The following is a 10,929-nucleotide window of genomic DNA, read 5'->3' as shown; positions in this document are numbered from 1 at the left end:
TCCCAACCAGCAGCAAAGCCATCTTTGAAATAACAAGGGAAGGAAGGAGTAAGCGGCGGGAAAAAGAAGGGACCATAATAGAGCCCAGGCCAGGCCCAAATAATAGCCATTAGCTTCCAATCACCAGCAGCAGCGGCAGCGGCACGGGCACGGAGCCCAGTTTCATTGCGCCGCATGCGGAAACATATAAAAGGTTCAATTGCCCCACACGGGAAACCACACGTGCATGGCGTCTCGACAAACCGCACCGCCAAAATAATGTGGATACGTGACGTGTGGCGGCGGCCGTTCTCCGATCTTGCTTTGTTGCGTCGATTGTCACAGAACGAGTGAGAACAGCAACAGTTGTTCGTTTTGAAAATGGGGGCTGCTTTTTTAAAAGCTCATCAACAAGAAAGGCCACCAATGCAAATTCATCACTGCCACGCGTGAAAGATTCCTTAGGTAACATATTAATATTCATATGGTAGTTACGGAAAGTGCTTGTTATTAGCTAGTATTTGTAAGCATGAATTTCCTGAGAGAGAGAGAGAGAGAGAGAGAGAGAGAGAGAGAGAGAGAGAGAGAGAGAGAGAGAGAGAGCAAAAATCGGAAAAATTTGACGTAAAAAAAGAAAAAAAAAAAAAAAAAAAAACACTGGTACCTTCGGATACTGGTTGTGTGCACTCAGTTGTTTGGTAATGGTATTCATACAGATCTGAATGATCTTCATGAAGTAGACGAGGCTTGTGGTGGTGTACTCTCAAGTCATCACTCTTTGGAGCTGATTCAAACATGCCTCATCTTGTAGAAGCTGATGGAACTGTTGTGCATTGCCCGGAACAGAAGTCAGAGCATGTGGCTCCAAATAATTGTGAGCAAGCAGTGTGGTGAGTCTTTGATTTTGCCTCAGTCATGCTTTCCTGGGCCTAAGATGTATTCAGTAGCCTCCTGGTCTAGGGAAGTCAACATTTTGCTTGTGGGTGTTGACAATTGTGGTGGCATAAAGCCTAACGGGGTCTTTGTCATCTTTTGCAAAAAGACTGCTGATTTCATGGGTCCTAAGTTTACTATTATTTTCAGAAGACTAGTTGGACTTACAAGTGGTCCTTCTGTGTGGAGGACAGCCAACGTAGGTCTATCACGTAAGCTAAGTCCGTCCTCATGCTCCTCAGAATATAAGACGAAGTCATGTAGCCGACCCCTGTTTTATCTATATGGTTTTTGAGAAGCTGCTCTCCAACTGTTTTTATTGGTTTATTGAAGAGGATATTGTGCTATCAGCAGTGGAGTTGGGTTTTTGTAAAGAACTTGGAAATTTTAGTCTAGATTTTAGTACAGTCTTTGACTATATGAATCATGAACCACTCTCTACAAGCTAAGATTATTGGGAATTGGTGGATCTTTTATTAATATTTGAAGTGAATTTTTGATTGGCAGAACCAAAGAATGTTCCTCAAGGGAGTGTCCTTTACCTTTTGCTATTTATTGTCTGCACTAGTGACGTGTGGCAAAGTTTGAAGAGTAAAGTGATTGCAGTATCTGATGATGCTCTCTTCTAGTTGTTGTTCCTTCTCTGACCCTAGGTCTCTGGTTGCAGAATCATTGCACAATGACCTGGCTCGTATTCATGAGTGAAGTAGGTTTTGGGAATGAAGCTTTACCCTTTTAAAACTCTTAAGTATGATAGTTATTCGGTCCAGCATTTGCCTTTGCGTTTTGATTGACATTTAAACATGCGGTTTTAAAATTCAGTGATTTTTAAATGTCAGTGACACATTTTGATTAGAAATTGACTTTTGAAAAGCATTTGCGTAATATTACTACTCTCTCTTTCTCAAAAAGTTTGTATCCTGCAGAAATATTCGAAAATGGTTCGGGATGACGTTGTTACAACTAACTAAGTGTTAGAACTCTTTCCTTATTGCTTGTTTGAAGTACTGTTCTCGTTGGTCTTCCGGTGCTGACTGTCAGCTCAAACTCTTGGGTAGTTATGTCATCAGTCAAGTTTATTTTGCCAACTCTTAATAAGGTTGACTTGCAGCGTGGATGCGAAGTTGAAAGTTCATTATGTTTGTTGCACAAAATGTAATACAACGACAAATGTCCTCTGCAATCTTCTTTTCTAGAGTTTTTGCTTGCAGCGCTACTGCTGCTGCTGCTGCTGCTGCTGCTGCTGCTGCTGCTACTACTGCTGCTGCTGCTGCTGGAAACAATGTGATTTTAAATGGCTTCAGTTTTAATACTACTCAGTTTGCTCGGAGTTTTTCATGGCTACAACTGAAGTGTGGAGTAGTTGAACTGGTGTAGTTGTGAAATCTTTGCATCTCCAAATGTTGAAACGAGGAGTGACTTCATTCCTGATTTTTGCAGAAGTCTCCTGATCCCTCATATTTATTTATCACCTTTTCATATAACTGTTCTCTCTCATTGCGAGCTGAGTTCCCTATAGAACCTTCTTAGGTTTCTAGTCTGCTTCCTCCATCCATACTGGTTTTCAGCTGAATATTTAAAAGAGGAAAAAGAGAAAGAAAGAAAAGATATTTCCCAATAAAGTCTCTGGTAGTGTAAATCATTTTGGCTTAGAACACCACAGTAAAATGTGTTATAAGGATCAGTTCACTGGTCAGCCTGAATCTGCCTAACTTGTACTTTTCTGAGCGGCTTCTTCAAATAAACTTGGGGCTTTTCCATCCTTGTATGGAGGCCTTCTCTCTTATCAGGTGCTCATCACACTCTGCTCCTCTTGACAGAATGGTTGAATCAAAGGATTTCCGTGTCGTAAATCAGTCAGCACCTACTTGTAACAAGGTTTCATCTCTTCGTTGTGGGGAGGTCGCAACCCGCTTATTTTTCAGCGGATATGACTCCTGGCGTCGCCGCTCTTAGGAGCAATCGCGATTCTTCAGTTACTGGAATAAGGGAGTCTTATCAGTACGATCGGTCCGTTCCATATCGCTGCTCGATTGTGGGAGGCTGGGAGCCGAGAGTTATTTATACTTCCCATCTGTTTCCTGTTTCGTGTAACATTACTTTGTCAGGCATGTGAACCTGTACCGCCTTGGTCTCCTCACAGCAGAGTTTGGCCACTGAAGTTGCACAGTTATCCATACATTTATTACATTATTCATGGTTTGGGAAATTTGTTGGAATTGCTTTAATAGTCCCTACTTTATTATTATTATTATTATTATTATTATTATTATTATTATTATTATTATTATTATTATTATTATTATTATGATACTTAAAAATTTCAAAACGTTGGAAAAATACGTAGAATAGAAATGCTTTAAGAAAACTGGGTCGCATTATAATGAGAAAATCTGATGATATTGCAGAAATATGGTAATGAAGTTTGACATCAAAGTGATAATCGTGAGCCCCAAATTTTGCGAGGACGAGATTAATGAGATTAAAGAAAGAGGAGAGAGAGAGAGAGAGAGAGAGAGAGAGAGAGAGAGAGAGAGAGAGAGAGAGATGAGAGATGAGAGAGGGGAGAGAGAGAGAGAGAGAGAGAGAGAGAGAGAGAGCGAATCTTATAACCCTCAATCGTATGTTTCTCTTCGCTCTTCATCACCTTTGGAGGGCAAATCCCAGACCTGGCCTGATATTCATAACCGGGAAAGAAAGAAGGAAAGAAGCATACAGGAATTCTGGGCAAATCAGGTCTGAAGATGGTGGAGGTGTTGCCTCTTCCTCTTCCTTTTGATCCCCAGAGTAGTAAAAGTAGTGGAAACGTCGAGAATGTTGAGGGAGGTTGGGCTGGGCGGGCGCTGGAGGTGGTGGTTCTGCTGAAGGCCTTGAATGAATGGCTGGGAGGCGGAGGAAGAAAACTCGTTCAGATAAAAATCGCTGTTAGAAGGATGGCGGCTGCACGGAGAGGGGAGGGAGAGGGGCCGTTGCAAAGATGGATGTCTGAGATTGAGGATGAGTTTCCATGGATGAGGGGATTAGATCTCCCCTTTATCTCCCACACCTTTCCTCCTCAGCGAGGTTGGATAGGAACCTAGTAAGACTAAGGCTAGGAATGGGAAAGAAGGAAGGATGGTCTGGCGGAGCGGGATCCTCCCTTGACTCGGCGTCCTCACCGCCTCCGGAAACTTCGCCCTGGGTCTGGTACGTCGAGCCTGACAAATTGGTCTAGAGAGAGAGAGAGAGAGAGAGAGAGAGAGAGAGAGAGAGAGAGAGAGATCGGTTCGGTGTCAGGGGACACGTTCAGAACGGGAATGTCTAGCTCAAGAATGGAAGAAAATGAGTGGACAGCATTTCGTTTGTAGAAGGTTAAACAAGGAGATGCCGAGGGCATCAGCTACGTAGAATTGCTGACAAATCCTCTTAAATCTTTTTGGAAAATCTAGTGCACAGTTGGGTTGAGAGAATTTACACACTGGACTTGATTCATTTCATTTGTTACTTCGGAACATTTATGTTGATTTATTCTTCCATTGAGTTCCTTACTCATCCCCCCCCCCCCCCATCAGTCACGTTAGAAATAGGAAAGATGGTTAGTACTTAGCCTATCGAGACATTCTTTTTAGACGTGAGTCGTTTCGTTGTATACTTAGTATATATAGAAAAGCCATATCTCATGACGTTCGTTATTTTTCAGAACATCGTATTAAAATGAAAATCTGTTTTCTCTTCATTCAAGACTTTTACACATCAGGAGTCCTGAATTCCTGGATTACAAACGGCATATCACTCTATAGAGATTGGATACTTTCCCCGTCTTTGAATTCATCGAACAGTATAACAGGAATCAGTGTAAATGTAGTTGTCTTTTCATATAACCACCAAAAACAGCTCGTATAGAAAATGTCCTTCAACAGAATAAATTTTTTTTAGGAAATAAACATCTATAGACATCCGTTTTATTGTGACCAGACAAATAAGGAAATGGTGTCGGAATAAATCAACACAAATGTTCAGTTACAACAGGCTACAAGAATCATGCCCTCGTTGTACCCCTTAGTGCAAAGTCACATAGAATAATTGGTCACATGATTGTATGATATGGGGTAACAATATTGTTAATATTGTCTTGATGTAACTGTTATAATCTGCATTAATAGTTACCAAATGAAAAGGCCAAGTCCATGTCTGTGTACTGTTGACCCCTTTGTGCACAGGATGTTCTATGGAGATCAAGTGAGATGTTAAGATTAATTGTTAACAGTACCACTTGTTTATGTCCTTAGTTCATCCAGCAGCACCTGGGTTCATCCAATTCATCCAATACACCTAATCTTCAACTGAATCTCAACCTCCTATGTGATGACCTTTGTATTCATTAGAGGTTTATATTCCTCTAATTTCAGTTTTTTCTTTCTAGTAAACCTATTTTACTATACTCTGTTTTTTTCCATCTGTCCACTCGCCTGTGGTGTTTTTGTATGGTAACACTGCGTCCCGGGCTTTAGATAGTTACGCTATGTGTAAGTTTTAGGTAAATAACAGGATATCTGGGAGTACATTTGCAACTGAAAAGTGTTTTAATAATTTACTGTATCCGAATTACACCGTTAATATTCGAAATAGGATATTGTTATTATTGTTAAATGTAAGCTGAATGTAAGTATCGAAAGCCCGGGACGCAGTGTTACCATACAAAAACACCACAGGCGAATGGACAGATGGAAAAAAACAGAGTATAGTTATATGTTTATATTCTTTGCTTGTGAATGTCTAGAATTGAGAGGCGAAAGGTATTCCACGCTGTGGTTTAATTATCATCATTACATAACTCTATACTCAGTTTATATATATTTATTTATATTTATTTATATAAACTGAGTATAGAGTTATGTATGTATGTATATATGTATATATATATGTGTGTGTATAGATATATATATACATATATATATATATATATATATATATATATATATATACAAAAAAAACACATACATTTATGATAGTAGTCTACTTTGAATTCCTGCCACATAAGGTTAAAATGCGTGAGCACCTTATAAACTATTGTGTCGTTGCTCGTATTCATGGTCAGATTTCCTTTGTATTTCACACCTTTCACGTGGAAAATGTTGTAATAGTTCTAATATTGTGGGATCCATATGGCCGTTACTTCCTTTATGCCCTAATAACGTTTGTCACAGTTCAGTAATGCGTACAAGATTATGATGTTTGTTACTTTACCAACAAAATCTGATAATGTGATCGTAACGTAGCTAAAGCCTCGTCCACACGGGCGAGCGTTGCTCTACGAACTCGGCTCGATGTGACGTCAGAGCACAGATACAGCGGGAAAAGTTCTGACTTTCCCGCTACTAACGTCACATCGAACACCGTTCGTCGAGCAAAGCTCGACCGTGTAGATGGGGCTCAAGTCACGAGAGAGAGAGAGAGAGAGATTAAACCACTTCTAACGTGAAAAATATTTGGCGTGCTGTTACGTCGTGTAAACTGACGGGGCGGAGTTTCATGCATACGAGTATGACGACGATGCAACATCACTCGAGTTCTAACGATTTTTTTTCCGTACAAGTTTATCATGGAATGATTATTGATGAACATAACAAAGGAGATCTCTCGTCACCGAGTTCTTTTGTTCCGCTGTCCTTGACCATGACCTCTTGAGGGTCTCTGGGTAGAAGACATTTTTAAATGATTTTCTGAAGCAACTCCGCATGTTAGTCATCAGGACGTCAAGATTGGATATGAAGTAAAATATGGAAGAAACATATTTATCAGTTCCCCCTCGGATTATTGTTTAAATAGATATTCACTTGTAGGTTTTTAATTTTAATTTCAATCTCATGAATAGATGTTTTCTGCTGTACTGCTTTTATCTTCCTTATCAGCATTGACAATGAATTTTGATTTTGTAGTTCACAATCATCGTTGGTACGAATTGGAAAATTAGTACAATCATCGTTAGTACGAATTGGAAAATTAGTACAATCATCGTTAGTACGAATTGGAAAATTACAATCATAGTTAGTACGAATTGGAAAATTAGTACAATCATAGTTAATACGAATTGGAAAATTAGTACAATCATAGTTAGTACGAATTGGAAAATTACAATCATAGTTAGTACGAATTGGGAAATTACAATCATAGTACGAATTGGAAAATTATTACAAACATAGTTAATACGAATTGGAAAATTAGTACAATCATAGTCAGTACGAATTGGAAAATTAATACAATCATAGTTAATATGAATTGGAAAATTAGTATAATCATAGTTAGCACGAATTGGAAAATTAGCACAATCATAGTTAATATGAATTGAAAAATTAGTACAATCATTATTGATATGAATTGGAAAATTAGTACAATCATCATTAATACGAATTGGAAAGTTAGTACAATCATAATTAATACGAATTGGAAAATTAGTACAATCATAATTAGTACGAATTGGAAAATTAGTACAATCATAATTAGTACGAATTGGAAAATTAGTACAATCATAATTGGTACGAATTGGAAAATGAATACAATCATAGTTAGTACGAATGGGAAAATTGAGTAAACATTACACCCTACTTTATGGTGGTTATTTCTTGATATTTGAAAGTTTTTGTAAAAGGAGCTACTGTTTTTGAGCGCCAAATGATAAGCAAGTCGTGACTACTCAGGTATTTCGTACAGGATTTTAAAATCAACTTGGTTGCTAGAAAGTGTCTTACATTATGATTTCAACTCTTCAAGCTTCTGAATGGCATTTACATGAGGACTCCCACCCAGCATGAACCCGGATTTCCAGCGAAATCACGTGACTAACGTTTCAAGAGCTATTTGAGGTCTTGATCAAGTACTGTATAATGCGCAGCCTCCAGATTCATGAGTCATTTGATGTGAATAATCATGAGTGCGCCTGAGGTTAGATGATTTGGTCGGTCTTTCAAGTTTGTATGATTATCGATTGTTGCTTTATATAGTTTTCCTGATTGAGTGAGGAATATGATTCCATTTGCATTGATGAACTGAAATTTTCTCTGCGAAATTATTCTCTTTCAATCAGAGTTGGTCTTCTCTGTCTGTCTGTCTGTCGCCCTGTTCGAAAATTAGGTCATCTGCTCCGTTCCGTCTCCCAGCAATTTATTCATCTCATTTCGTGTTTCCTCCTAAAGAACGGCACTGATTGGGAATGGAGGAAAAATTCTCCTCTCTCTCTCTCTCTCTCTCTCTCTCTCTCTCTCTCTCTGAGGCAGAAACAAATGTAAACTGATTTCTCGCAGTAAGCGTTGATTAATATCGACATGATTATCTGCAGGTCAATTTTGTGTAGACATTTTTCCATTTAGTTCTACATCGCTCACCCCTTTCTCACTTTTACGAACCCAAACTAAAGTTTGCATTATATTACATAGATCTCTGTCAATCGCTTACTTGCCACGGCGTGAAATTGCCTTTCAGGCTGTTTCGCCTCGACCCGCTTTCGTTGCATCAACGATTAACAACAGTTTAGCATTATGGTTTATGTTGCACATAATTCTAATGGAACACTTGCGTCTGTGAGGTGGGCTGGTTGCAGCAGATGTTTGCCGACTGCTTCTCTCTTTACGACGGCGATTGCCTTCCTTTGTGTGCGCGGCTGTTTTCAGTTCTAGTGAAAGATTACCGGTGTTGCTGTGAGAAAAGTACAGTACAGTGTAAACATACTCGGACTGAGGGAGCTTAATTTGATCCTGGCCCTGTATAATTTTGTTTACTCGTTTGTTTGTTTTCGTGATTCGCTTTGAATGAGTAGAAGGCATCGTCTCTTTCATGTGTTCGTCATCGTTTTCGTATGCTGTTGATTAGTCGTATTTATTTTGTTTTTTATTTCTTCCATATCAAACGAGCGGAAATCTTTGGTTTTGTCTCCGTGCTCTTTCAACATTCTCTGGCTGTGTGGTGGCATCCAGAACGTAGTATATTTTTATTTATTTTTTTATATATTTTTATTTATTCTTTTTTGTTAGGTGTCGGTTTGAAGTAGATTTCTTGCTGTTCAGAAGTAAAAAACACTAAAGATTCACGAAAGACTCCATGAATAATCTCGCATATAATCCATTTGTGGAAGTTTACACAGCCTGCGAATTCCTCGGTCTTGCCCAGCCAGATTTGCAGTTTTCATTTGTGTAACTAAGATTTGCCAAGGTATCTCTCTCTCTCTCTCTCTCTCTCTCTCTCTCTCTCTCTCTCTCTCTCTCTCTCTCTCTCTCTCTCTATATATATATATTTATATATATATATATATATATATATCGAACGGCAGTGCTTCATTCATAGTGATATGTGCGATTATTTCTCGTTTGGGTGGTAGGGTTTTTAAAGCAGAGACACTTGTGCATATGATGATGTCGCCGTAAAATTTGACTCCTTTTATTGACTAAAGTATTTATGGTTGTTACTTGTCTATATTAATAATATTGATACTCATAATAAAAAGCTCTATTGTTTGATTAGAATACAATGACCTCATTTATTTGATATATAGAAACTTGAAATTTGCTTTATTTCAAACGGAATCGTGGATTCATTTATCAAATTTTGTGCAGTCATGATTCTTCAGTGATATATGTGGGTATCATTGCAGGTACAGCTCGTCTCCGAAGCCCAAGTCATGCTTAGTCCAGCGGGGAGAGACTGGAGGCTCCGTCAGCGTCTCTCATCACACTCACGGTAACGCTTCACACGGCCGCTCCCACCATCACGAGTCCGCCATCCCGAAGATGACTCATCACCACAGATCAGGGTAAGGGAAGAGGAACAGGTCATCAATGGGCGCCTGATGTTGGAGTTGGAAGGGTTAAGAGTAAGCCCGTTTTGAATGAAGTGTCAATTTTAATATATTGGTAAAAATACATTACAAATCCTTGAGCTTGACGAGAACTACCGTCCCCTTCGTCAGAAGGAATGAAACTTAATTAGAATTGATGCGTGAACAAATCCAGAATCGTCAGGTAGTGAGAAGATCAACCAGAAACTGGAAATGAATAACCTGTCCATGAGAAAACCGGGTTTTGTTCCCCTTTCCTCGGACGACAGGGCAGTAGTCCTTGCGACGCTCAAAGGTTTCCTGGGTATTTCTGACAACAAACTAAGAAGATTGACACTCAAGAAAAGGGTTTTATTTTATCCTCGAAGAAGGGAAAGGTATTGCGGCAAGATGAGTGCGAGTCTAATCAAACAGCGGGAAGTCATGAATGATAATTATCGAAGGAAGAATACCGAGAAATACATAAGAAGTTATGATAATGTATAAAGTATATGGTCATGAGTAAAAGGAGAGAAAAGACTCAGGGAAGTGAGGATGAATGAGGTGGAGAGCAAGAAGAGGCAAATGATAGTGCTGGCGGTGGACATTAAACAAGGAAGAAATATGAAGGAATAAGAGTTGGCGATGTTGGATGATTTTTGTGTCAATGAAGACTAGTGAGCTGAGAAGTTTTTGTCTGATAGATAAATAATTGCGCTGATTCATTACAGGGAGTGAAGATACAGGAGGAGGAGGAGGTAGAGGCAAACGATGGTCATTATGGCGGAAGATGATGTATGTGCCAATAAGGAAAGGAGGAAGTTGTCGGAAAAGTCATTGATGGGCTGATAGTAGAAGATTTGTTTTTTCATAAGAATTTTATGAAAAAGAATATATAATGTAGGAAACTATATTGAAGACAAATTTTGAAATTGAAAGGAAAAGAGAGAAACAAGTAAAATGATGAATGGAAAACTGTTAAGAAGCTGTTTTGAAAGTTATTAGAGAAGTTCAGGTCTTGCCTCCAAAGGAAGTAAGCATGTGAAAAGATGAGTCTAATCAGTAGAATAGGAATTTGGGACGTTTGAAGATATCTGGTGAGTGAATTCGTTACTGAAAGAATTTTTATTCTTCCCCTCAGTAACCGATTGACTTGGCAGATATCTTCACACATTCCAAATAGCTGTTTTGTTCAAGTTTGAAGAAAGGTGTTCGGTGAATGAGATTTTGAT

At 38.9% G+C, this 10,929-nt stretch overlaps 1 protein-coding gene across 11 annotated transcripts in view; it reads left to right on the top strand.

Moving 5' to 3' along the window:
• The window catches only part of LOC135202561 (uncharacterized), a 356,003-nt gene extending 346,211 nt beyond the window's left edge, over positions 1-9,792 (top strand). For 3 of the 11 annotated variants that reach the window (XR_010311764.1, XR_010311763.1, XR_010311762.1), the window contains one exon: positions 9,536-9,723. The gene's annotated coding sequence lies outside the window, so the exon portion shown is untranslated. Of the gene's footprint in view, positions 1-9,535 lie in introns of all 11 variants that reach the window. The other 8 variants (XM_064232050.1, XM_064232045.1, XM_064232049.1 and 5 more) reach the window with 5 other exon arrangements.
• The last annotated feature ends 1,137 nt before the right edge of the window (positions 9,793-10,929 follow it).

This window comes from Macrobrachium nipponense, chromosome 30, assembly GCF_015104395.2.
Source record: "Macrobrachium nipponense isolate FS-2020 chromosome 30, ASM1510439v2, whole genome shotgun sequence".
NCBI lineage: Eukaryota > Metazoa > Arthropoda > Malacostraca > Decapoda > Palaemonidae > Macrobrachium > Macrobrachium nipponense.
The sequence above is the reverse complement of the archived record's forward strand: the minus strand, read 5'-3'. Positions and strand labels throughout refer to the sequence as shown.